We start from the raw sequence: 27,733 nt of genomic DNA, 5'->3' as shown, positions 1-27,733 counted from the left end.
AGAAATCAGAACCTTCCTGCAATGCTGGTGGGAATGTAAAATGGTGCAGTTGATTTGGAAAACAGTTTGGCAGTTCCTCAAAAGTTTAAACATAGAGTTACCATATGTTTCAGCAATTTCACTCCTAGGTATATACCCAAGAGAAATGTCCGCATGTGCCGCATATGTCCACAGAAAACCTTGTACATGCATATTCATAGTAGCATTATTCATAATAGTCAAAAAGTATAAATAACTCAGATGTCCATCAACTGATGAATACATAAGTCAAATGAAATGTATCCATATAGTAGAATATTATTCAGTAATAAAAAGTAAAATATTGATACATGCTACAACACAAATGAATTTCCTAAACATTGTATGAAGTGAAAGGAGCCAGACGCAAAAGACCACATGGTGTATTGTTCCTTTTATATGAAATATACAGAATCGGAAAATCCACAGAGACAAAGTGGATTTGTGGTTACTGGTAGCTGAGGAGGACTGGGAGAAATCAGACTGACTACTCATCAATATAGAGTTTCTCTTTACCGCAAGGAAAATGTCCTAAACTCAATTGTGGTAATGGGTGTTTGACTGTGAATGCACTAAAAAAAACCATGGAATTGTATGCTTTTATTGGGTGAGTTGCATGGTATATAAATTATATCTCTAGAAAATGGTTACATTAAAAATAAATAAAAAGGCCAGGTACAGTGGTTCACCCCTGTAATCTTAGCACTTTGGGAGACCAAGGCAGGCAGATTGCTTGAGGTCAGGAGTTCGAGACCAGCCTGGCCAACATGGTGAAACCCTGTCTCTACTATAAATACAAAACATAGCCAGGTGTGGTGGTGCATACCTGTAATCCCAGCTACTTGGAAGGCTGAGGCAGGAGAATCGTTTGAATCTGGGAGGTGAAGTTTGCAGTGAGCCAAGATCACACCACTGCGCTCCAGCCTGGGCAACAGAGTGGGATTTCACCTCAAAGTAAATAAATAAAGACATAAATAAGCAGTACAAGATCTTATATTGATGATAAAGACCAAAGATCAAAAGACAGTTTGTATAACTGCGAGCCCTAGGCTAGTAACAGCATGAAACTGGCAATACGTACTGTAAAGAAGGCACTCTAAGAAAATCTAAAACAGATAAAAGTGGATCATCTAAAAAGATACTTCAATACCACCTTGCCTAGGCTGCTATAAATTATTCTGCAAATCAATCTGGATTGTTCAGGAATAATATTTATAAGTTAAAAGCTAAATCTGTATCCAATGCTATTTAGCAACCGCACCAGGTAAAGGTGTTATTGGCCCATTGTGTGTACTCCACGCCCTGTGAACAACCCATAGGTCATTCTAATCCCTGCCTAGGAGTTGTTTATAGTATCTGATTTAGCACTCTGCCTGTAACATGGCAACTAAAATCAGCTTAGCCATCTGTCTCAAATGTTCTCAGTTCACCTCTTCCTGTGAGTAAGTAGCAAAAGTAAAAAATGGTGTTCCTATATTCAGTAATAACCAACTGAAAAAATATAATAAATAAGGCTTTACTGACAACGGCCACAAAGAATACCAAATGCGTGAGACCTACATACAGGAACTATAAAATTGTACCGAAGAACATAAAACAGAAGGCCTGAATAAAAGGAACAATATTCCATATTCCATGGGAAATTTGGTACTGAAAAGAAATCAATCCTCTCCAAATTATTCCAGAGGTTCGATATAATTCCAATGAAAATTCTAGTGGAAGCATGAATGTGTGAGCGTGTTGTGTGTGTGAGCGTGTTGCATGTGTGAGCGTGTTGTGTATGTGAGCATGTGTAGACAAGCATGTTTGCAGGGGTTGAGGGCACAATTTGGATAAGTTAATTCTCCAGTTTTCTTGAAGGAGACTATAGCCAAGGGTTTTTTGGAAAACAAAAACAGTGAGAGTGAAATGAAGAAAGATCTTCTACAGAATTAGAGGAACTGAATAGAGTCCAGGAATAGGCCTTTGTATTTATGAGGAATTTGTAAATGGTATTGGGGTAACTAACTAGTGTGAGAGGCCATGGCCTGGCCTGCCACTGAAGAGGACCCAGGCTGGAAATCTCTATTGCATGGAAAGCCCTTATATTAAACTGAAAAGCTCTAGGCTTATAGCATAGCTTAAAATCTGTTAACAAGAATCCAGACATCAAGACATCTAGAAATCAAGTGTAGATCATAGAGCAGTTATGGAATAGTAACACTGTCATGTGAGGCAGAGCTGGAAGCTATTGCATTAATGATAAGACTCCCATAATCCTGGCTTTAAAACTCAAGCACAGGAGATACAGTAGATTCCTCTAATTCAGTCCTGGCTGTCTAATTTCTGCCGTCTTGGTGAGACTGAGCAATAGGTGTGCCATAGGGAGTTGTGACATCTTCCCACTAAGATATCCTTTACTTGAGCTAAGTAAATGTTTGTCACCACTACCTACATGTTAAGTGTCTTGATTTCTGCAGACCCAGAAACTAACAGGGGTGCCCAGGCATGGTTGCTCACACCTGTAATCCCAGCACTTTGGGAGGCTGACGACGGAGGATTGCTTAAGCCCAGGAGTTCAAGACCAGTGTAAGAAACATAGTGAGACCCTGCCTTTAAAAAAAAAAAAAATTAATAAACTAACAGAGGTCTTGGCCTCCTATAACTCTCCGTTGGGAAAAGTGAAAAATTAAATCTCCCTCTCACTCTATTTTTTAAAATATATTTCTTCTGTAATTAGGGCTAAAGATGAACTCTCCCTCACTCTAGACACAAAAATTAATTCCAAATAAATTAACTTTCTGATGCAACAATTCAACTTGTAGGAATCTCATCTACTGAATACTCATAAAAAGTGGATCAAAATATGTAAAATAGTATTTACTACAGTAATGTTTCTATTAGCCAAAAGAGTGGAAAATAATAATGATAATAATCTATGTTGAGGACTTACTATGGCTTTGATTGAAGCTCTTTACACAGAGTTCCTCACTTGAACTTCACAATAACCCTATGATAGATGGTATGATTATTTCTACGTTATAGGCAGGGAAACAGTGGTACAGAGAGGTGATGATACTATCTAAGGTCATGTGGCTGGGTTTGCACTCCGAATGTCTGGCTCCAAAGCTCACCCTCTTAACCAGTACTCTTCACTGCCTCAACCCAAATGTCTGTTCCTCATTCATTCATTCAAAAAACATTAATTGAGTGCTGTCATGCTCTAGGCACTAGCATAAGCACTGGAGACACCGTGAACAAAAGGAGATATGGCCGGGTGTGGTGGCCCATGCCTATAATCCCAGCATTTTGGGAGGGTGGATCACCCTCCCCATTTGTGGCGGGTGGATCACCTGAAGTCAGGAGTTCGAGACCAGCCTGGCCAACATGGTGAAACCCCATCTCTACTAAAAAGGCAAAAATCATCCAGGCGTGGTGGCAGGTACCTGTAATCCCAGCTACTCGGGAGGCTGAGGCAAGAGAATCTCTTGAACCCAGGAGGTGGAGGTTGCAGTGAGCTGAGATCACACCACTGTACTCTGGCCTGAGTGACTGTGAGACTCCATTTCAAAAAAAAAAAACAAAAAAAAACCCAAAGAAATAGATACGGTCCCTTCTGTCATTACGCTTATAGTCTAATGGGAGAACAAGACATACAACAATGCATACTTATAAACTGTGATGAGTGCAAGGAAGAAGGATATGCAGTGCTTTGCTATGAGGCAATTTAACAGGTCACATGATGAAATCCAGGGTTTGGGGCAGGTTTCCCTGAAGATGCCACATCAGAGCTGAGATCTGATGGAGGAGTAGGTATGTGTGAGAGTGTGAAATGCATCAGTGAAGTGAACAGCTTGTATAATGACCCTGTTGCAGAAAGAAATGTAGTGTAATCACCTACACTAGTCACCACAAGCACGATTTTAGGGCCCTGGCTTCTAAGAATTCTATGCATGCCATCCTTTTTGCAATCTCCAAGCCAGAGTACTAGAGCTTGGGAGGGTGAAGGATTATAGCAGTTTGGGTCATGCCTCTAGGGGATGGGAGAGAAGGAGGAACAGATAGATTTCAGTTGCTGGGCTAGGACTTAGCATTCTGCATGCACAGTACTTTGAGTAATGCACACCTGCAGGATGGAATGAGTCTGTTCTGGTCTAGAGAGAGGCCACTGTAGACCAGGCCTTCAGATAGGTTCCCCTCCAAAAAAGAGAGGCAAAGACAGAGGGGGGCAAATAAATGATCAGAGACAGAATTCAGTTCCAAAGGTACCATGCCACGGTAACAGTGGGAGGTCCTGTCTGCTTCCAAAAGTCAGACAAAATCACACATCCACCTGCCCTCCACTGGAAAACAAGGTTCCCAGACTCGATTCCCTGTTCACTCCATACACACTTAGTAGGAGCAAGGCACAGGACTGCATGCTGCAGGCAATAGAAAGAAATGCTGTATGTACTTCTATATCTCATAGTGTTACAGAAAGGGGTCCTAATCTAGACCCCAAGAAAGGGTTCTTAGACCTCGTGCAAGAAAGAATTTGGGATGAGTCCATAAAGTAAAGGCAAGTGTGCTAACCTACTCTGTGTTAGCCAGACAGACTCCATTTCGCTGAGAGCCAGACAGACTCCATCTTGACCTCCGCCTCACCCCTCCTGCCGCTCTTCCCTTAGGTGCATACCTGTCTTGCTACTGTGCTGGGTCATGCTGTACTTAGAACTATAGAAACAAATAACCTTTGTAACCATAGCCTGCTTGGCAAGCCCACTTGCCATTGTGAATTTGATTGATTATATGACAAGTATCGAATACCCCCCTGGGTAACCAGCAATCATGGGAACCAATTGTGCATCCCCTCCTTAAAAAATCAACAATCATGAGAACCTCCTGCCTCCTAGTTACCAGCCCCCTTATCTAACTTGCTTGTTCTGCTTCTGTAAACTCTGCTCCAACTAGGCTCCCCTTCCCCTACCTAAATCAAGGTATAAAAGATAAGCCCCCTTCTCCGGGCCGAGAGAATTTTGAGCATTAGCTGTCTCTCGGTCGCTGGCTAAAAATAAAGGACTCATAATTTGAAACTCAGAGCGTGGCGCTGTTCCATCTAACTCGCCTGGGTATAACACAGTTTATTAAGAAAATAAAGGAATAAAGAATGGCTACTCTGTAGGCAGAGCAGCGGCGTGGGCTGCTCCACTGATTATAGTTATTTATTGATTACATGCTAAACAAGGGGTGGATTATTCATGAGTTTTCCAGAAAAGGGGTAGGCAATTCCCAGAACTGAGGGTTCCTCCCCCTTTTTAGATCCTGGAGGATAACTTCCTGATGTTGCCGTGGCATTTGTAAACTGTCATGGTGCTGGTGGGAGTGTCTTTTAGCGTGCTAATGCTTTATAATTAGCATATAATGAGAAGTGAATATGATTAGAGGTCACTTTTGTGGGCATCTTGGTTTTGGTGGGTTTTGGCATGCTTCTTTACTGCAATTTGTTTTATCAGCAAGATCTTTGTCACCTGTATCTTGTGCCGACTTCCTATCTCATTCCGTGACTTAGAATGCCTGACCTCTGGGAATGCAGCTCAATACATCTCAACCTTATTTTACCCTGCACCTATTCAAGATGGAGTCGCTCTGGTTCAAATGCCTCTGACAATAGGGCCTCGAATTCTTTTTGAATAATGAGCCAGTATAAATGAATAAATTTAACGGGGAAAAACAAGGCATACACACATAAAAAGATCAAATTCTGCATAAAAATACATTGTGAATAGGCCATATTAAAACAAACCAACCAAAATGCCATAAATAATAAAAGGTCTGGAAAGAAATATTCCGTAAAAAGTATAAATTATGCTTTGCCTCTCAAGTGTGGAATATATAGGGTTTTTTTTATTATTTATTTTTGAGACAGAGCCTTGCTTTGTTACCCAGGCTGGACTGCAGTGGCACCATCTTGGCTCAATTCAGCCTCCGCCTCCCAAGTTCAAACAATTTTCCTGTCTCAGCATTCTAAGTAGCTGGGATTACAGGCACGTGCTACCACACCCAGCTGATTTTTGTATTTTTAGTAGAGACAGGGTTTCACTATGCTGGCCAGGCTGGTCTCGAACTCCTGACCTCAGGTGATCCACCTGCCTCGGCCACCCAAAGTGCTGGGATTACAGGTGTGACCACCATACCCAGCCCACAGACTTCATTTTTTATGGCAAGATAATAAATTTTATTTAAATCAATTAATAAATGGACTCAATAGACATTCATTGAGTGTTCTAGGCAGTAGGGATTCAACAGTGTGTTTGGCATCTGAAGGACTAGGACGGGCAGTATGGCTGAGGCAGAGGGAGGGAGGACGGGAGGAGCAGGGAGTTTGGAGGGTAGAAGGGTCATTTTAAGGCCCTTGCAAAGCATGAAAAGATTTTGGGTTTTATTCTAAATGGAATTAACTAAACCACTAAGCAAGGGATAAATGCGGCTGGGTGTATCGTGGGTCATGCCTGTAATCCCAGCACTTCGGGAAGATTGCTTCAGCCTAGGAATTAGAGTCCAGCCCCGGCAACAAAGTGAGATCCTGGTATCTATGAAAAATAAAAGCCGGCGTGGCAGCTCACGCCTGTAATCCCAGCACTTTGGGAGGCCAAGGTGGGTGGATCACCTGAGTTCGGTAGTTCAAGACCAGCCTGACCAATATGGAGAAACCCCATCTCTACTAAAAATACAAAATTAGTGAGGCGTGGTGTGCCTGCCAGTTATCCCAGCTACTCAGGAGGCTGAGGCAGGAGAACCGCTTGAACCCGAGAGGCGGAGGTTGCGGTGAGCCGAGATCACACCCTTGCACTGCAGCCTGGGCAACCAGAGCAAAACTTCATCTAAAAAAAAAAACAATTATCTGGACGGTGGTGGCATATGCCTGTAGTCCCAGCTACACAGGAATTTGAGGCAGAAGGGTCGCCTGAGCCTAGTAGGTCAAGACTGCAGTGAGCCATGACGGTGCCACTGTACTCTAGTGTGGATGACAGAGCAAGACCTTGTCTCAGAAAAAGGAGGGGAGGTGAAAGTTCAAATGCTCTTGCAGGAGACAGAGCAAAACAGTGTAAAATTACATGGTTCAGACATTGCAGTTAGGACTTCAAAGGAGTGTGAGGATGCTGGGCAGGAGCAGTTAGTTAGTTAGTGAAGGCTTCAAAGGAGCAGGAAAATGCTGGCTGGACCTGAAGGATGACGTCTCAGGCAGATGAGGAGGGTCATGCAGGCAGAGGATATGCCACAGCCCTTTCCTTAACAAAATCAAAACTAAAAGCCTACCCTTAGAGGTAAATATTTTTTTTTTTTTTTTTTTGAGACGGAGTTTCGCTCTTGTTACCCAGGCTGGAGTGCAATGGCACGATCTCGGCTCACCGCAACCTCCGCCTCCTGGGTTCAGGCAATTCTCCTGCCCCAGCCTCCTGAGTCGCTGGGATTACAGGCATGGACCACCATGCCCAGCTAATTTTTTGTATTTTTAGTAGAGACAGGGTTTCACCATGTTGACCAGGGTGGTCTCGATCTCTTGACCTTGTCATCCACGCTCCTCGGCCGCCCACAGTGCTGGGATTACAGGCTTGAGCCACCGCACCCGGCCCAGAGGTAAATATTTTAAAGGAAGGAAGCTCCGTGTTGATAATGGACAACAAGATCCTTCATTTGAGATAAAAATATGTATTAAAAAAAAAAAAAGATGCCTGGGAATTGTGAAAATGTCTGCTATATCCATATTTGCTCTCATAAGAACCCAGAGTTTGTTAAGCGTCCTGGCTCTTAAGAATATTCACACTAGGTAAGATGTGATTTGTTTCTAATATCTAATGTAAAAGAAAAAAAGAGAATATTCACACTGGGAGGAAAAGGAAATCCCAGTAGAGAGCTGTGCAGAACTTTTATGCTTTTCTGAACCTATGGAACAATGAAGAAGAGCTTTCAATTCTTTTTTTTTTCCTTGCTTTTCTGCTTTCTGTTATTCTTTTAAGTGAGACCTGCTTAGCCATCATATACAGGCTTTTGATTGAACACACCACCACACAACACAACCATAAGATGTGTGTTCTGAAAAGACAAGTAGGCCATGGCTCCCTCAAGTCATTAGAGCAGGGTACAATTTTAGAGTACTTCAGGGACAGACAAAGTGCCGGGCACAACATCAAGTCAACCGTGAGGGTCACTCAACAAGCAATTACAGCACAAGGGGCCAGAGAAGCAGGGAAGGGGAGGAGGCCAGGGCAGTGTTATAAAAGTAACTGAAGAATTCTTGCTTTTTGTCCTCCCACCAAACAGAAGGCAGCGTGGGCCCAGCATTACTGATCCCCAACCTAGCAACAGAAAGCAGCTCAGTGGGCTCATTCCTCCCTCAGATCTAACAAGAGCCTCGCCAACAATACCAGGTGAGCCTGGCAGTACTAGCCCAAGGTACAGAGGGGGAGACATGCTTCAAAAAAAAAAAGACAGCCAAGGGAGGTGCTCTTCTTTCCTGCTGGGCCTGAGACTTCCATACCTCAACAAGAGATACTAGGGCAGTGGGGTGGTGCTGGTGGGAGGGACACAGCCACAACAAGCAGCCCAGCCCAGGAAGCCTCTCTGTCCCCATAGGCCTGAAACTCTATTCCCCCAACCCAGAGACACAGGATTAGCCACGTGGCACCAATAAAAGAGATTCTGCCAAAAGTGCATGGCCTAAGAAGCCTGTTTGTCTCCATAGACCTGAGACTCCACTCATCAATGGAGAGGTATCTAGTGCCCTGGTCTGGGGAAACACCTTCTGCCACCTTAGGCAGCACCAGCAGAGACCTGTGAGAGCCCCGGCAGTGTCAGATACACCAAACAGACCCAAATAACATTGTAAGCCTCCAAAAATGAAACTGTCATGGAAACCACAGTCCATGAAAGTGGGCCAGGACCTGTGTGCTAAATGTAAACACAGTGAATGCCTACTAAAATAAAATATTTAAATAGGACCCTGAATATCCTAACATAACAGACAAAATGTCTGAGATACAATTTTAAAAATCATCTGTTATATCAAGAAACAGAAAAATCACAACTTGGGTGAGAAAGAACAACCAATCAACTGATCCCAACCAAGATGAATTAGATGTCAGAATTATCTGAGAGGATTTTAAAGCAGTTGTCATAAAAATGTTTTAAAAATTAATTACCAATTCTCTTAAAAGAAATTTAAAAAAACAAAATCTCATCAATAAATAGAAGTTATTTAAAAAACACCAATGAAAAGTACAGAACTAAAGTTACAATAACAGAAATAAAAATCTCACCAGATAATCTCAGTATTAGAGAGGAGATGACAGAATAGAATCAGTGAACTTCAGGACAGACCAAATAATTTAACCAATGTGAAAATACAGAAAATAGACTGAAAAAAGAATCACTGAAGCTTCCAAGGCTTGTGAGACTATAACAAAAAAGCCAATATTTGTATCACAAAAGTCCCAGAAGGAGAGGAGAATAAAGGGCCTAAAATAGTATTTGAATAAATAATGGCTGAAAACTTTCCAAATTTGGCAAACACAAATCTACAGATTCAAAAGCTGAGAAAACCCCGAAGAGAAACCCAAAGAAACCCATACCACAACCCATGATAATTAAATTTCTGAAAACTAGAGACAAACAAAACATGTTAAAAGCAGCCAGGGAGGAGCTGTGCCCACTTATAGGGGAACCCAGTCTGAATGACAGCAGATTTCTCATCTGAAACCATGGAGGCCAGCTGGGAGTGGCACAACATTGTTCAAGTGCTGAAGGAAAAGAACTGTCAATCATGAATTCTGTATCTGGCAAAATTATCCTTCATGATTAAAGGGGAAATAAAACCATTCTCAGACAAAGGAAAGCTAAAAGAATTTGACACTTGCAGATATACCCTTAAAGACTGGCTAAAGAAAGTTCTTCAAATAAAAAGGAAATCCTATAAGAAAAGGAATCTTGGAGCATCAAGAGGAAGAAAGAGCAGTGGAAACAATCAGAAATATGTGTACATACACTAGACTATTCTCATCATGAGTTTTACAAATCATATTCAATGATTATAACAAAAAATAAAACCCTATCTGAGCTCATGCCAATTATATTTAAAATCATGGAAGGTAAATAAACCTAAATGAAAGTAAGATTTCCACACCTCACCCAAAATGGTTAAGTCACAGATGTATAGTGTAATACTGACAGCAACCTCTAAAAGAATACCAAGAGATACACTTGAAAGCCTTGTAAATAAATCAAGATTAATTTCTAAAAGATGTTCAAGAAACCCAAAGAAAGACAAGAAAAACAGAGGAATAAGAACTAGAGGGGAAAAAAACAGAAAACAAATAATAAAACTGCACACCTAAGAGCTAACATATTAGTAATGATCTTAAGTGTAATGTCTAGATACAACAATCAAAAGACAGAGTGAATTTGAAAAAGATCCAAATATATGCTGCTTATATGAGACTCGTTTGAAATTCAATAACATAGGTAGGAGGAAAGTAAAAGAATATAATATTAATTTTAAAAAATCAGCTACATTTATATCTGATAAGGTAGATTCAGAGCAAAAAATTTTAAGAGACAAAGAAGCACATTACATAATGATAAAAGAAAAATTTAAGAGGAAGACATAACTATTCTAAATGTGTATGCACCAAACAACAGCAAAATTGAAAGCAAAATATGATAAGAGTTGAAAGGAGAAATAGATAAACCCACAATTACAGTTGGGGACTCCAACATCCCCCTCTCAGCAACTGATATGGTTTGGATTTGTGTCCCCACCCAAATCTCATGTTGAATTGAGGACAGGCTTGGTGGGAGGTGATTGAATCATGCAGCGATTTCCCCCTTGCTGTTTTCATGATAGTGAGTGAGTTCTCATGAGATCTGACTGTTTAGAAGCGTGTGGCACTTCCCTCTTTGCTCTCGCTCTCTCCTGTTCCACCATGTGAGGATTGTGCCTGCTTCCCCTTCGCAGATTGTAAGTTTTTTGAGGCCTCCCAAGCTCCCCCTTGATTCCTGCCAAGCCTGGGGAACTGTGAGTCAACTAAACCTCTCTTCTTCATAAATTGCCTAGTTTCCGGTAGTTCTTTATAGAAGTGTGAGAACAGACTAATACAGCAGCCAATAAATGACTAGATGGAAGATCAGCAATGACCGAGAAGAGCTGAACAACATGATGCTGATTTTAGGGTATACTTTTCATCCTCTGAGAGAAAAAGAGATTCATATCTCGAGAAAATCCCTTGAGGAGCTCACCATATCCCTACCGGCTGAGAGCACAGACAAGCAGAGTACAGGCTACATTTCAGAATCAGCACAGAAACTTCATATGTATAAGTACCATACATAGGTCCTCAAGGTTGGAGGAAGCCTTAAAGGTCATTAGCCCAATGCTGACCCCAATGCTGTTATTTATTTCTTAAGTTACTGCCTCCACCAAACAATCTAGCTCTGTAATGTCCAACTAAGGGCAATAGAAGGCAGCTTTCCGCTTTATAAACCATTGTAACTGATGCTCAGTACCAGTGAGGAAAAAATAATCGAGACTATGGCTTTAGCCCATACTCCAACAGGCCTCATGACAGAAAGCTTGCTGCCTCCCATTCTTTCCTTGGTTGTTAGAAAGTTTTTTCTTATAAAATGAGAAAAATGTTTCCTACAATGTTGCTAGGAAGCTTGTTAGTACAGTCTCAAGTAGACGACAATATGGGCCGGGCATGCTGGCTCATGCTTGTAATCCCAGCACTTTGGGAGGCTGAGGTGGGTGGATCTCCTGAGGTCAGGAGTTCAAGACCAGCCTGGCCAATAGGGTGAAACCCCTCTCTACTAAAAATACAAAAATTAGCTGGGTGTGGTGGTGTGCAACTGTAGTCTTAGCTACTCAAGAGGCTGAGATAGGAGAGTCGCTTGAACCTGGGAGGTGGAGGTTGCAGTGAGCCGAGATCACGCCACTGCACTCCAGCCTGGGCAACAGAGTGAGACTTGGTCTCAAAAAAAAAAAAAAGATGAAAATGTATATAAAATATTTATGCCCTCTCAACCAGCAAATCAGAAATGTGCACTAAGACTGAAGACAGATGTAATCATTACCTATCACTGACAAAACTTAATTAAACCTAAATGTCCAACAAAAGAGGACTGGTTGAATTAAACTGCAGCATACCCATAAGATGAAATACCATCCAATCACAATAATTACAAATCCTATTTTAAAAGAATACTTAGAGGCAGAGCACAGTGGCTCATGCCTATAATCCCAACACTTTGGGAGGTCAAGGCAGGATTGTTTGAGCCCAGGAGTTAAAGATCAGCCTGGGCAACATGGAGAAACCCCATCTCTACAAGAAATACAAAAATTATCTGTGTATGGTGGCACATGCCTGTAATCCTAGCTATTTGGGAGGCTGAGGTGGGAGGATCACTTGAGCCTGGGAGGTCAAGTGAGCCATAATTGTGTCACTCAAAAAAAAAAAAAAGTACTTAATGACATGGGGAAAGGTTCATAATATATTTTAAAGTAAAGAAAATAAACGGGTTATGTTACATATACATGTATACATATACAAGTATAGACAAGATTAATAAAATACACGTTAATACACTATTAACAGGGACCATCACTAACATTAGAGAGATATCTATTCAGTGCTTCTGCTTTCCTCATTTTTAATAAAAATTTCACTTCTGTAATCAGAAAACAACAGAGTTTTCTTTTTGTTGTTGTTGTTTTTTCTTTTCAGGCTAGAGTGCAGTGGCTCGATCATGGCTCACTGCAACCTCAACCTCCTAGGCTCAAACAATCCTCTGGCTTCAGCCTCCTAAGTAGCTGGGACTACAAGTGTGTGCTATGATGCCCAGCTAATTTTTACTTTTTTGTAGGGATGGGGATGTCACTTTGTTGCCCAGGCTAGATTCAAACTCCTGAGCTCAAGTGATCTTTCCACCTGGGTCTCCCAAAGTGCTCGGATTACAGGCATGAGCCACCACGCTCAGCCTTTATTTTGATTTTGACTTAAGAATTTTACTCTTCTTCATGACAGCAATTGGCCTACCTCTTGCTGTCCCGTTTCTCCCATCCACCCTTCATGAGTCTGCTGGGGCTCTGAAAGTTTGAATTCCACTGCTCTCACCTTGCCTGGCCCCAGGACGCTGCTGTCTCTCTAATTATTACTTTAGCACGAATACAACCCACACAATCTCCTTTCTTCTTTCTCTTCAGCAGGCTAAGACAGGATGGCATTTTCTAAAATCAGTTGGGAGAATGCAAAGGAAATAATTAGAGAGAAGACTAGCAGCAACAAAAGGGTTGTGGCAAGACATTATCAGCTTGCTCACCCAACGTGCCGCCTAACCCTGTGCTTGCTAATACAGCAGTCATTGGTCACATGGGGCTACTGAGCACTCAAAATGTAGCTGGTCTAAACTGAGATGTGCTGTATGTACAACATATGTATGTGATTTTGAAAACTTTATTTATTTAGTTTTTTTAATGAGACAGAGTCTCGCTCTGTCACCCAGCCTGGAGTGCAATGGTGCAATCTCAGCTCACTGCAACCTTTACCTCCTGGGTTCAACCGATTCTCCTGCCTCAGCCTCCCAAGTAGCTGGGATTGCAATGGTGCAATCTCAGCTCACTGCAACCTCCACTTCCAGGTTCAAGCTATTCTCCTGCCTCAGCCTCCCAAGTAGCTGAGTACTTGGAGTCACCATGTTGTATATGTGCCTGTACAAGTACAGGCGTGTGCCACCATGCTTGGCTAAGTTTTATATTTTTAGTAGAGACAGGGTCACCATGTTGGTCAGGCTGGTCTTGAACTTCTGACTTCTCAGGTGATCTGCCCCTCTCGACCTCCTGAAGTGCTGAAATTACAGGCAAGAGCCACCGTGCCTGGCTCAAAACTTTAAAGAAGAGTGTAAAATATTTCTTAATAATTTTTATATTGATTACATGCTGAAATGATTTTGGATATATTGGGTTAAATAAAATAAACATTTAAACATTGATTCACCTAGGTTTCTTTTTTTACCTTTTAAGAACGGTGGCTACTACAACATTGAAAATTATATATGTGGCTCTCATATTTCCATTGGACAGTGCTGTCCTACCCTTTTCTCCCTTGCCCGCCTCTCCCAGAGGGGTTACAGAACTAAATACTCATTTTCCTGTCTCTCTTTCAGCTAGGGATGGTCATAGTGACATAGTTCTGGCCAAGTGGAAGGCTGCTGGGGTGGGGATTAGGATGGGATTCTAGGAAAGTTTTGGCTTTCCTCACTTAAAAAAAGACAGGCACAATCCACCTATTAGAATGAGTAAAATCTGGAACACTGATGACACCAAACACAGGTAAGGAGGTGGAGCAACAGACGCTCCCATTCACTGCTGGTGGGAATGCAGAGTGGTAGTTATTTTGGAAGACAGTTTGGCAGCTTCTAACAAAACTAAACATACTCTTACAATGCCACTCCCTGGTATTTACCTGAAAGAACTCAAAACTTATGTCTATATAAAAACCTGCACACAGATGTTTACATCAGCTCTATTCATAATTGTCAAAACATGGAGGCAACTAAGATGTCCTTCAGTAGATAACTGAATAAACTATGGTACATCTAGATAGTGGAATATTATTCAGTGCTCAAAAGAAATGGGTTATCAAGCCATAGAAATACATGGCTTGACATGTATTGCATATTACAATATGCATATTACTAAATGAAGAAAAAAAAATCAGAAAAGGTTGCCTACAATACGATTCCCATTATATGGCATCCTGGAAAAGGCAAAACTATGGAGATAGTGAAAGGGTCAGTCTTTTCACTGGGGCAGGGGAAGGGAGGGATGAATAGGTGAAGCATTGAAGAGGATTTTTAGGGCAGTGAAACTACTCTGTATGAGACTATAATGGCGAATGCATGTCATCACAGGTTTATCCAAACCCATAGAACGTACAACACCAAGAGCGAGCCCTACTGTAACCTGTGAGCTTGGGGTGACTGTGATGTGTCAATACAGGCCCATCAGTTGTAACAAATGCACCACTCAAGTGAGGGATGTCGATAATGAAGAGGCGGTGGGTGTGGGGGGCGGGTAGGAGGTTTATGAGAAATCTCTGTCCCTTCCACTCAATTTTGTTGTGAATCTAAGAAAAAAAAATCTAAAACTAATTAAGTAAATAAAGTCTTAAAAGAGAACAAAAATGTTAAAAAAAAAAAAAAAAAAAAAGACAAAGACCCAGCTGGCACTGCCCCTTCCTCCCTCTCCCATTTCTTCCTGTCCTGAACGAAGGCTTAATGCCCAGAGTGGAGGCAGGCAATCAGTGGCCATGAGGACAAAAGCCAGTCTGCCAAGGGAGAGGAGATGCGAGGCCTGAATTCTTGCTGGCAACATTTAGCAACTGAACCAAGACCAATTCACATTCCTTGTCATGTGAGAAAAATAAAGCCCTGCTTTTCTGAAGGCACTTTAGGTGGTTTTCTGTTTCTTGCAGCTGCACATATTCCTAAATGACAGAAGAGACAAGCCTCCATAGGACAGGCCTCTGGCCCTAAGCCAATACACAAGTAGCCTCTGTAGCTGCCACAATCTTCCCAGGTGCCTCCTCTAGGATCCCCCGCTTCGACTCCTCCAGCTCCAGCAAGGCGCTCTCCTTCGTTCATGCCCACACAGGAACTATGGCATCTCCTTGTAGGTCAAGACCCAAAAGGCCCAGTTTTAAAACTTCTAACCCCCACCAGGCTGTTTCAGGTTTTGGTCTGGGTAACGGTGGTGGTGGGGTATGATGACCTCATCTCCAGGTCACGTGCCTTCAAGGGGAAATAGTCAACACCATCAAGATCTGCAAGATAATCCCTTATACAGAAACCACAAAGTATCTATCATTGGAACCAGCAAACACACAGTAGCAGGAAGGGTGCTCCCTCTCAGGGTCCTTCAGTCATTGGAGGACACACTCAGGCCCCACCTGAGGCTTCTCCCTACTCCATCGGCTGTCCCTGCTCAGCATGCGGTGCCCAGGGCTATTCCCAACAGCCTTTTCTGAGTAGACTCCAGTTTGTACAATTCTCCTTCAAGGGTGCTCCTGGGAGAAAAGTCTGCTAATTTGCATGACACAAACTCTTCTCACAGCACGGAACCACCAAGACATCAAAATACACCACCCGCAGCGCTGTGCTTCTGGTCACAGCTGCCTGAACCTGAAGTGCAGCCAAACAGAAATGAGATTTTTGTGGATGCTAACAGGCACTGTGCCTCTTTAGCACCAGGGATCATTTGCTCTAGTTCTAGATCCAGCTTGTGTGACCGTGGGCAAGTGACTGTTAGGAGAAAACCTCTGCTAAAACACCCTCCTGGTCTCAGACCTTCTGACACCACCATAGAGTGGTTCCTCCTTCATCAAGAAAAGCTGTTGAGCTGGCAAACTATGATGGTGACAAATGCCTGGGATTACTGTCTCAGTAAACAGCGCCTTTCATCCAGGTGCGCAGGCCCCAGCCTTGAAGTCATTGTTGATTCCTTTCTCTCTCCCACCCAACATGGAACTCTTCAGCAGAATGTGTAAGGTCTACCTTCAAAATGCATCCCAAGTCCAAGTGTTTCTCACCTTTCTTTACCATGCCAGTCCAAGCTACTCTCACCTGACACCTGGACCATTCTAAAAGCCTCCTTGGTCTTTGCTTCACCTCTCACTCCATAAGTTCTACTCTCTACCCAGTGGCTGCAATGACCCTATTAATCAAGTTCTGTCATTTCTCTGCTTTCACCTCTCCAATGTCCTCCTGTCTCCTTTTGAGTAAAATCTAGAATCCTTTCCATGGCTCCAAGGTCCTAGTAATCTAGACCCCAACCTCTCGTCTACCTTCATTGGCTCTGTCATTCCCTCCTCTCCAGCTGCTCTGGCATCCTACCTCAGAGACTTAGTACAGCTATTTCCCCTGCTTAGAACGTTCTTCCACCATTTATCAGTCCTCACTTCCTTCAGCCCTCTGTTCATGTGACATCCTCAGAGAGGCTCTGCATGGCACATATTTTACTGTCTCCTATTAGAATGTAATCTCTTTGATAGCAGGATCTTTATTTTGTTTATTGCTCTATCCCCGGCACCCTAGTAGAGTGTCTGAGAATGTGCTGAATGAATGAATAAATGAAAAAATACTGCAAATGCATAAATAGCTTGCTTGAAGTCTGATGATGGTGCTGACTTGCTTTCAGCGTCTCTACTGAGGAATAAAAAGAAATTTGTTCCTCAGTGTTCTAGAGATGTCACAGGGCTCACTTTGTTTGAACCAGAGGTAGGATGCCCCAAGCTCTACCTGTTCAGGTAGTTCTCCCCAGAAGCAGCTCCGGGCAGGATGAGGGAGTCCTATGAATTCTAAAACCCCCACAGAACAGTATTTACAAAGTACTAAATCAGAGATTTCTAAACGCTTCTCTAATCCGAAACTCACAGTGAATGGATCAGAAGAAGCAAAAAGACTTGCCCTGGTCTGTCCTTCCCCTACAGCTGCTACACTTCTCTGAAGAGTAGACACAGAGAGACAGAAGAAGGAACTTGATGCCCTGTGACATTATTGCCGATAGAGTTGCAGTGCTAAATTCTGATTGAGCCCTGCTGTTTCAGAAGTGTAATGTCAAGCAGTGCACTAATGATATGAAGAAACTGCATCAAGGAAGCCAGCTCATCCTTGGGGAAATGAGAACACACTGCCTGACGTCAGCATGACACCCAACTCCTATCTTAGCACAGGCTACGGATATTATGCTGCTGTCAGCCCCATTATGGAAACGATACAGAAATCTGCAGCAGACATTACTCTCAGCTTCTGGACTGTGAATCAATGACACCAATGCTTCAGGAGCCACACTGGAAGGCTAGACAATGTCATCAAACTTGAGGATTCAACAAGGTAATGGGACTGAATATGGTTTCTGGCACAGAGCTGCTATTAGTCAGAGCAACGTGAAATTCACTGCTACTAGAGCTTCCTGGGTGGATTCACTCATTCATTCAACAAACATTTGCTGGCAATAAAGAGATCTGCCAGGCAATAAAGAGAAAGAAAAAGGCTACAAAAAATTACCCTGTCTTTTGTAAACTAACAATATAATAACCATGATGACAGTACTAAAAAGAGCAGCCAGCTGGGTGTGGTGACATGCACCTGTAATCCCAACACTTTGGGAGGCCGGGGCAGGAGGATGGCTCAAGGCCAGGAGTTTGGGACCAGCCTGGGCAACACAGTAAGACCCTGTCTTTATTTATATATATTTTTAAAAAGAGCAGCAACTCTCTCTCTCTCTCTCTTTTTTTTTTTTTTCAGCACTTGTCCTACCAGGTACCGCTGGATTCTTTAAGTGCAATGTCTCATACTGTCATCACAACAGCCCTGGGTATTATTGTCCTTGTTTTGAAGATGAAGAAACTGGGGCTCAGACATTGATTCAGAGTCAGAGCAGGGCTCCAATCCCCTCTGACTATCAAAGCCAATGCCCATAACTTCCAGGAAACATTGCTTACTCTAACCTAGTATAGTAACCTAAGTAGGATAAATAGGGACCTCACCCTCTGGTGAACGAAGGGAGGGTTTCTGAAAACAAAAGGAAGGCCAGGTGTGGTGGTTTATGTCAGTAATGACGGCACTTTGGGAGGCCAGGGAAGGAAGATCCCTTGAGCCCAGGAGTTCAAGACCAGCCTGGCTACATAGGGACACGCCACCCGTTCCTACAAAAAATGAAAATAAAATTAGCTAGGCATGGTTGTGTGCAGCTGTGGTCCCAGCAACTAGGGAGGCTGAGGTGGGAGGATCACTTGAGCCCTAGAGGACGAGGCTCCAGTGAGCTGTGATTGTGCCATTGCACTCCAGCCTGGGAGACAGGGAGAGACCCTGTCTCAAAAAACCAACCAACCAACAACAACAACAACAACAAAAAACAAAGGGCCAGGCATGGTGGCTCACACCTGTAATCCCAGCCCTTCGGGAAGCAGCCAAGGCGGGCAGATTTGCAATTAACAGTTCAAGACTAGCCTGGCCGACATGATAAAACCCCGTCTTTACTAAACATACAAAAATTTTGCTGGGCATGGTGGTGCATTCCTGTAACTACTTGGCAGGCTGAAACACAAGAAATGCTTTAGCCGGGGAGTAAGAGATTGCAGGTTGCAGTGAACCAAGATTGCACCACTGCACTCCAGCCTGGGCAGCAGAATGAGACTGTCTCAAAAAAAAAAAAAAAAAAAAAGAAGAATATGGTGAATATAATTTTCTTGCCCCTACTGGTGGAATAAGTCAGTCCAGGAGCCCAAGTCCGGAAATCCATAACAGACTGCAAAAAACAATGAACGTAGGTGACAACATACACCTTATTTCCAACTGAGAAATAAGAAGGCCTTAGCAGGGAAAGTCCATTTTCCCAGACTTTGTAGTGGGGTGGAGTGGTAGAACCTTTCTCATTTGACCCCCATACATTTGACATTTCTACTTATTAGCAATTAAAGTGGCTGGGCACAGTGGCTCACGCCTGCAATCCCAGCTTTGGGAAGCTTTGGGAAGCTGAGATGGGCGGATCATGAGGTCAGGAGTTCGAGACCAGCCTGACCAACATGGTGAAATCCCCTCTCTACTAAAACTACAAAAATCAGCTGGGCATGGTGGCGTGTATGTGTAGTCCCAGCTACTCAGGAGGCTGAGGCAGGAGAATTGCTTGAACCCAGGAGGCGGAGGTTGCAGTGAACCAAGATTGTGCCACTGCACTCCAAGCGAGACTCCATCTCAAATTAAAAAAGAAAGAAATAAATAAAGTATTACGACACTTACTCTCCCTTCTCAGAACCCCATAGCTTCTCATCTGTAACTTCCTCAAAGCAACTGCCATGTTCTCTTACTACCCTGGAGAGTTGCTCACAGGTGCTAATTTATTTTTACTAACTACATTACCTTACAGGAAAGGCCAAACATGCATAATAGATAATACCAATCACACATTGTTAAAAGAGGCAGGTGGATGAGGAAACAGTGACCTGCCCAAGTAGCATAACCAATACCAAAATCCACTTGACTCACAGCCCAGTGATCTTTTAAGGACATGATCCTACCTCTTCTATAGAACCATGTAAAAGGCTGAAAAACTTTGAGAAACAAAAGGAGAAATGCACACACATGTTTCTGCAATCCAGCCAGAGGCTAAAAGTCCTTGTAGCAGGACAAGTACAATTTTTTCCATTCTCACAAAGCAAACAGATGAGAATCGTTGTCAAAAGACAAAAATGACAAGAAATTTAGTTTAAAATCTTAATTGGCTTGTATTTGCATTCTACAACCAGGCAATGCTTCATTTTATAAAGTAGAATGAGTGCTCTGATGAGCTGAGCAGAGGAGGCTGGCTTTATAGACAGAAAAGGGCTGAAGAAAGCAGAAACACAGAACAGAAAGCCAATTGCTTGTTTCAAAGTTATTTTCCTTGTAAAGGTTGAAGAAGAGAGGGCTTCCTCATCATGCCAGCTAAAACTGGCTTATTTGGGGATTTGGCTACATTAACCATCTCTCTCTCCTGATTTCTAGGAATGTCAAATATGCAACTTAGTTTCAGCTTGGTGGCATGGAACTTCAGCATAAGTGACTCCATGTTTGGTTGATCTGTTGGTCATAGCACAGGAGCTCAGCCCAAACCAACAGCCTCTTATAAATTTTATTTAACGTAGTGATAACAACAATATGACCATGGTAATAATAGAGACAGCTTACTATGTGCCTGGAACGATTCTTGAGACTTTACAATTTTTTTTAAATGTCCTAAGTTCTTGAAGGCAAGGGACTTTACTCATATTAACTCTTGTAATTATTATAACGATATTAAGTGGGTTCTATTATTATCCCCACTTTTTAATGAGGCAAGGGTAAGTGGAGATGTCAACTAACTTGCCCCAGGTCATCGCAGAGCAAGTAACATGTATTGAGCACTTCCCATGTGCTATAAACTAAGTCCAGAAATTGTACTAAGAACAATTAACTCCTTTAATACTCAAAGCAACCCTAAGATACCTGCTATCATTATCACCACTTTCAGAGGGAGCCAGCGGGCTCGAGGCAGCCTGAGCCCGGAGCCCGCGCGCTTAGCTGCGTGGCTAAGGGCAGGGCGAACTGATCCAGGCTGGGCGCGCGTGGGGCGGGGGCTGGGCAGACATCTGTTCGCTCTAGTCCTCCGCAAGGGCCGTACTGGACGTCAGCTCTGAGTGTGGCCAAGGCCCTAGGCTTCTCCAGATCTGGGCGCCCCAGCCCGGGAACCCCGTGCTAGGAAGCCTTCGCGCATCGCGGGCCTCTACTGCCCCCTGCCGCCGCCCAGGCCCTACAGGGAGAGCTTGCCCACAGCCGGGGCGCACGGCCGCTAAGCCCCCCGCAGCTCCCACCCACGACCAACCTGAAACCCCTCAGAGGAAACGGAAGCCGCCGCCGGGCATTTTCTGCGCTCCTCTCTCCGCCCTCAGCTCCCTACGGACTCCCGTCGCCTTAGTCACTTCTCGTAGGCTGGCGGATAGAGCCCAGCGGCTCCCCACCCACCAGGCTCGCCGCCCGCGCTCCCAGCGCCCGAGTTGCCATGGTGAAGGACGCGGGAGAAGCGCCGGAAGGGGCGCAGATCCCAGGGAGGGCGCAGAGGGGGGCCACGCGGGTCCTGCCTCCATCTGGGCCCCCGCACTTCCGGTCTCCTGGGCTTGGGGAACACCCCTTGCGGACCTCGCTGCGGGCTTAGGGTCTCCGACATGAAGGCAAGTGGAGGCTCGAGGACGCAGAGACTCTGTCTGGGCTGCTCGAAGTCCAAGGCGGTAACCCGGCTCGGGTCCTCATTTTCTTGGCTTCAGTGCTGCGCTGCCCGCGGTTGCCATGGTGACGCGGGCTGCCGAGAAGGACAAGGTCCCGAGTCGCGTGCAGTTGCTCCTCGCCATCGCCACTCTCCTCCCCCAAGCTGTGGTTAGGAGACGCCAAAAGAGACACACCAGGGCGCGACCCAGACTCTCCGGACCGCCGGGGTGGGGGCTGCTTCAGGCATTGGTACAGCTCCTGGGCCCCCAGTGACCGCACCCTCCTGGCCTCACACCACGGGGTGGGTTTGCACGACGGTGGGCCGAGCCCTGTCGCTCAGCGACACTCTGACTTTTTCAAGGCCGCCTAGCTTTGGGTACAATGGATGTCTCATACTGAATTTTAATCAGTTTCTTACTGGAGGACATTAATATTTTTTCAATCTTTTGTTACTGTGAACAATACTAGAATAGTGTGGTGATATCCCTGTATGTACGTGCACACGTGCAACTTTCGCTGTAGAATAAATGTCCAGAAATAAAATTTCTATGTCGAAGGCCAAATGCAATTTTAATTTTCATGAATATGACTAAATTGCTCTTCAAAGACACTAGCAAATTTACATCTCCACCAAAACTGGAGTCTGGTCATTTTAATTAGGGTTATATCAACAGTGATGAACTGTTGCAAAAGAATTTTCCAGAGTCTGTGCCATTAAACCAATTCTTTGATCAGTTTTTTTAATACAATGTAGTTAAATAGTCCATATCCACTTTTATTTTATGGAAATTGTCTTCACTGAGTGAAAATTTATTCTTTTACATATAAATTCATGATAAAGATTTTACTTCTTTAATAATTTGTATGTCGAATTTTACTTTGGTTTCCATCATGGTGATATTACTTATTTTATGCTTATTTTATTGAAAAAAGAAAAAAAAAAAAGCAACTCCAACATTCAGAAGCTAGCCTGGCATCACAGCTCCACCATGTAATCCTCCTATTGTACATAGCATCACAGAATAACAACCTCAGATATGGTTACAGAGAGCATGATAAAGTGAGACATAGCAAATCTACTTTGAAATTTTGTCTAAGCACAGACAAAACCAGTCACTCTGCAACTCACAAAATATCAAACACCCCTCTTAGAGAAAATGAGTGACTGCTACTTCTTACTAATTACAATTTTATCTTTGTTCTAGTCTGCCTTCTCTATAGATTATATTTATTGAGATACCCAGTCATGGAATTAGCTCCTGCTTCCTGACCACATCCAATCTAGGGTGAATCCAACTTCTATAGACCCTCCGTAAATTACCCATAAAAGCTCAAATCCAATAATAGGTTCTTTATAACACCCTTTTGCAGAAGATACTCCCATAGTTCTGTCTCGGTATGTACTCTCCCTCAACGCAACCCAACTTGTTCAACTAGAGGTGCGTCCTGGTGGTCTTTGGCTAAAAGGCATTGACACTAGCAAGTTCCATTTTCTTTTCTTTCTTTCCTTTTGAGACAAGGTCTCACTTTGTCGCCCAGGCTGGAGTGCAGTGGCGCCATCACAGCTCACTGCAACATTAACCTTCCTGCTCAAGCGATCTTCCCACCTCAGCCTCCTGACTAGCCGGACTACTAGTGTGCACCACCACGCCCGGCTAATATTTTATTTTTATTTTATAGAGACAGGCTTTCACTATTTGCCCAGGCTGGTCTCGAACTCCTGGGCTCAAGGGATCTGACTGCTTTGGCCTCCCAAATTGCTGGGCTTACAGGCATAAGCCACCACACCTGGACAGAAGTTCCATTTTCTTTGGTAAAATTTTGTAGGTCCAAAAACCTGTCTATGGCCGTCTTCTATAAGTGTTTAGCAAGGAGCAAATTTTACCTGGGCAGTCTGCTTTAGTTTGTGTTGATTATTTCAACCGGATCTGATTTCCTCTGCTTTTTGTAATTTCCAAGGTTACCTTTAAGATGTCTCTTTTGAGTTCTTTTCATCACAAATTTCACAGGTGCCATCTTAACCATTGTCAATTTTATGGTTTTGCTTACAAATAATACAAAATAAATGACTATCAGGGAGAGTGATTATGAATCAGACAGAAGGCTGATAATTTTTTCACCTGCTTCTTGACTCAAGAACCTTCAGTAGGGCAGTGATGTAGGACTTGGATATATAGCAAAGTAAAAATGGTCTGCTTCAACTGGCAGGCTTACCATGTGCACCATGTTCTTTACTAGCCACTAGGAACACAGGTCCTGCCATGAAAGTAATTCACAGTCTAATCAGAGCGATATAGGAGCTGGCTGGCCTCAACTTGCCAGATGGATGACAATGAAAAGGGCCTTCCAAATGGAGGAAACAGCCAAATGCAATGAGTTTATTTATTCAGTAAATATTTATTGAATACTTACTTTGTGCCAGGAACTGGGCTGAGCACTGGGGATGCAGGAATGAACATCTTCCATGTGGCCCCTGCCCTCCAGAAGCTCTTGGTCCAGTGGAGGAGATGCATATGAAATAATCACACCAGTGACTGCAACGTGTAATAACCACTGCAGAGAAAATCCAGAGTTCTGTGGGAGCCTGGGACAATGGCATCCTGACAAGTTGGGGTCAAGGAGGGCTTCACTGAGAAAGTCACTTTTAATCTATGTGAAGGATGAGATGATGTTTGCCAGACGAAGAGGAGGTTGTTCTTGGCAGAGAACATAATTCATGCCCTGAAGTGTGAAAAGACTTGACCCTTCTCATGGGATGAAAGCAAGCCAGTGGGGCTGGAATGAAGTGGGTTGGAGGAGGCTGTTGGCATATGAATGAGATGGACCAATAACTGATCCTGCAAGGGCTTGTCCACCACCCTAAGTTGTTTGCATCTTAATTTAAAAGCAAGAAGTCAGGGAAGAGTATCAAGATAAGGAGAGGGATGATTCTGTTATAAATGCGTTTTGCTATGTCTATGGGACAACGGACTAGGAGGCGGCAGGGGGATGATAAACATCACAGAACCAATTAGGAGAATACTGTAGTTGTTCACAGGAGTGACAATCATAATTGACTAGGTGGCATTCAGAGGAGGGAAGAATCCAGTGGAGAGTTGAGAGCAGAAATGAGATTAGAGTGGATTGAGGAGTGTGTGAGGTGAGGAAAATCTGTGAAAAATATGAGAAACAACTCAGTAATGGACTGAATCCCACACCCCCCAAATTCATCTTGACTCCTGATGATTTTGAATCCTGCTGTATTTGGAGATAAGGCCTTTAAAGAGATAATTAAGGTTAAATGAGGTCATATGAGTAATGACCTCATATTAGCCTCATCAAATATGACTGGCATCCTTCTAAGAAGAGAGACACCCAGGGTGCACACACAGAGGAAAAACCGCACGGGGATAACTTGAGCAGATTGCCCTCTGCAAGCCAAGGAGATAGGCCTCAGGAGAAACCAAGTTGCCGAAACCTTGATCTTGGATTTCCAGCTTGTAGAATTGTCAGAAAATACATTTCTGTTGTTTAAGCCACTCAGTCTGTGGTGTTTTGTTGTGAGAGTTCTGGCAGATTAATACGAACCCAGATGTCTCTGCAATGAACAGTTGGGAAAGAAATTATAATGTATCTATATTATGGGAAAGAGTCTCACCCTAAAATATGCCCATTCAAGTTTAAGATTTTGACTTTAGGAGGAGTTTCATGTCCATTAAATTTCTTTTCTTCAGCTTATGAGGATCTCACTGCATTAGCGAAGAGCGATACTGAGCCTCCGGAGCAGCCTCCACACAGTCATCTCCACGGCGACATAGTTGGTGCAGGTTGTAAGTTTGCCAGTTATCACAGTGATAGACTCAAGCATCATTTGCATCATTTCCTTTGTCTCTCTTACTCTGTTTTTAAAAAATTTTCATAACTTTGAGAATCGTGTGCATTTTGTTTATGAACTTGTGCAGTAACTGTATTCCATCAGTTAACATAGTAATTATCTTTTTTATTTATGAAAATTCGCCCTATGAATTTTCTTAGGAACAAATTAACCTTGCAATGAGGGGGTTGACTGATGAATTCTATGCAAATATTTAAAAGAATAAGGTAGGGAAAAATGAAGTAGAGCTATATATAGTGACATGAAAAGATGACCAAACCATATGGCTGAGTGAAGAAAACAGGTGTATGCAGATTATAAAGCTCTTTTTGTTTTTTGAGTTTATATTTTTTATTTTATTTTTTACAGGGTCTCGCTTCCTCTCCCAGGCTGGAGTGCAGTGGTATGATCATTGCACATTGCAGCCTCAACCACCTGGGCTTAAGTGATCCTCTTACCTCAGCCTCCCAAGTAGCTGGGACTACAGTTGCATGCTACCATGCCCAGTTAATTTTTGTATTTTTTTGTACAGACGGGTTTTTGCCATGTTGGACATGTTGGTCTCTAACTCGCGGCCTCAAGTGATCTGTATACCTTTACCTCCCAAAGTGCTAGAATTACAGGTGTGAGCCACTGTGCCCGGCTCTTTCTTTGTTTTCGAACACATATAACCATTTGTTAGTAGATGCTTAAGGGAAAAAAATCTGGAAACATGTACAGCCTTTTTTTTTTTTTTTTGAGACAGGGTCTCTCCCTGTCACCCAGGCTGGAGTGCAGTGGCACGATCTCGGCTCACTGCAACCTCTGCCTCCCAGGTTCAAACGATTCTCTTGCCTCAGCCTCCTGAGTAGCTGGGATTACAGGCACATGCCACCATGCTCAGCTAATTTTTTTTTTTTTTTTTAGTAGAGATGGGGTTTCACCATGTTGATCTTGTGATCTGCCCACCTTGGCCTCCCAAAGTGCTGGGATTACAGACGTGAGCCACCGTGCCCGGCCCCAATTTTTAAGGTACGTATCGTAAAAATCTTATCAGTTAAGGATTTAGGTTTTGCCAAATGAACCCCGTTGATGAGTTGATAATCTCCTCTAGAAGGGAAACTGTAACCCATAGAAATACATTGAAGGCCAAGAAGTCAGTGAGAGAGCCACGGTCTACCGCTCTGACGCTCCCATGCTTACTATCCATGACACATGACCCAGTGTGACCTTTGGGATCAGGCCAAGTAGGAAACACTATTAAAGCTTAGTATCTCTTCAAGTTTCAAATAAACATAACCATGAATATAAATCCTAATATTTTCTATCCCAATGGATCATCTTGAACACCCTATGTGCCCTATTTGACCAAACACTGTTATTTCTATAACTCTACAGATGGAGCATTCTACAAATGGATTGGAGGGTGATTCATTAGCATAGTATCTATATGCAATCAGAATACAATTTTGTGCATGAAACATCTACTGTGTATGATTCAGGGAACACAACTGTTCTGAGAAGGGAAGCACCAACACTATCAGGTATTTGTTTTCTGAGAAAGAAGGAAGGTGGAGTTTGATGATCTCTAGTATGGCTTCCTACTGACTCTCTAAAACCCCTGGACCTCTCTAAGCCATTGAGGAAGCAGTTGAAGTGGCTGTAGTGGAATGAAGTGGTCTCTTTAAAGAAAATTGTGTCCAGAGTGACTGTTAACCAGTGTGATATGTGACAGTCTTTGAAATAAATGCCTTTAAAGTCATTCAGTGTGCTTCTGTGTAGCTCTTCCACATCGACAATATTCTGTTTTATAAAAACTTGAATTTAATAAAAGAATTGAATAACTATCCCCTTATGATCCATCAAAATACTGGTTTTCAGACTTTTAGCTACTTCTCTTGGAGGCACAGTTTCCATAAAGAAGTCTCGGCTAAATGCTAAACACTGTTACCGAGCAGAGAAATGAAGACTGAACATCGCCAAAGCAATTGTGTACATTTTTGGAAAATAATTTAATTTGTCAGAATAAAATTCACAGCCCTTTCAAGCTAAAAGTAGGCACATGATCAAAATGGCATTGAATTAGAAAAAAACATC

General features: G+C 43.1%; 1 long non-coding RNA gene across 2 annotated transcripts in view; it reads right to left on the bottom strand.

Moving 5' to 3' along the window:
• Positions 1-22,135, bottom strand: part of LOC108286735 — a 51,878-nt gene extending 29,743 nt beyond the window's left edge. The window contains exon 1 of one of the 2 annotated variants that reach the window (XR_005196360.1): positions 21,425-22,135. This is a non-coding gene — a long non-coding RNA (uncharacterized LOC108286735). The remainder of the gene's footprint in view (positions 1-21,424) is intronic. The other variant, XR_005196361.1, reaches the window with a different exon arrangement.
• Between the last annotated feature and the right edge of the window lie 5,598 nt (positions 22,136-27,733).

Source organism: Cebus imitator, unplaced genomic scaffold, assembly GCF_001604975.1.
Source record: "Cebus imitator isolate Cc_AM_T3 unplaced genomic scaffold, Cebus_imitator-1.0 Scaffold328, whole genome shotgun sequence".
NCBI classification, from domain to species: domain Eukaryota; kingdom Metazoa; phylum Chordata; class Mammalia; order Primates; family Cebidae; genus Cebus; species Cebus imitator.
This window is presented reverse-complemented; position numbering and strand designations above follow the sequence as displayed.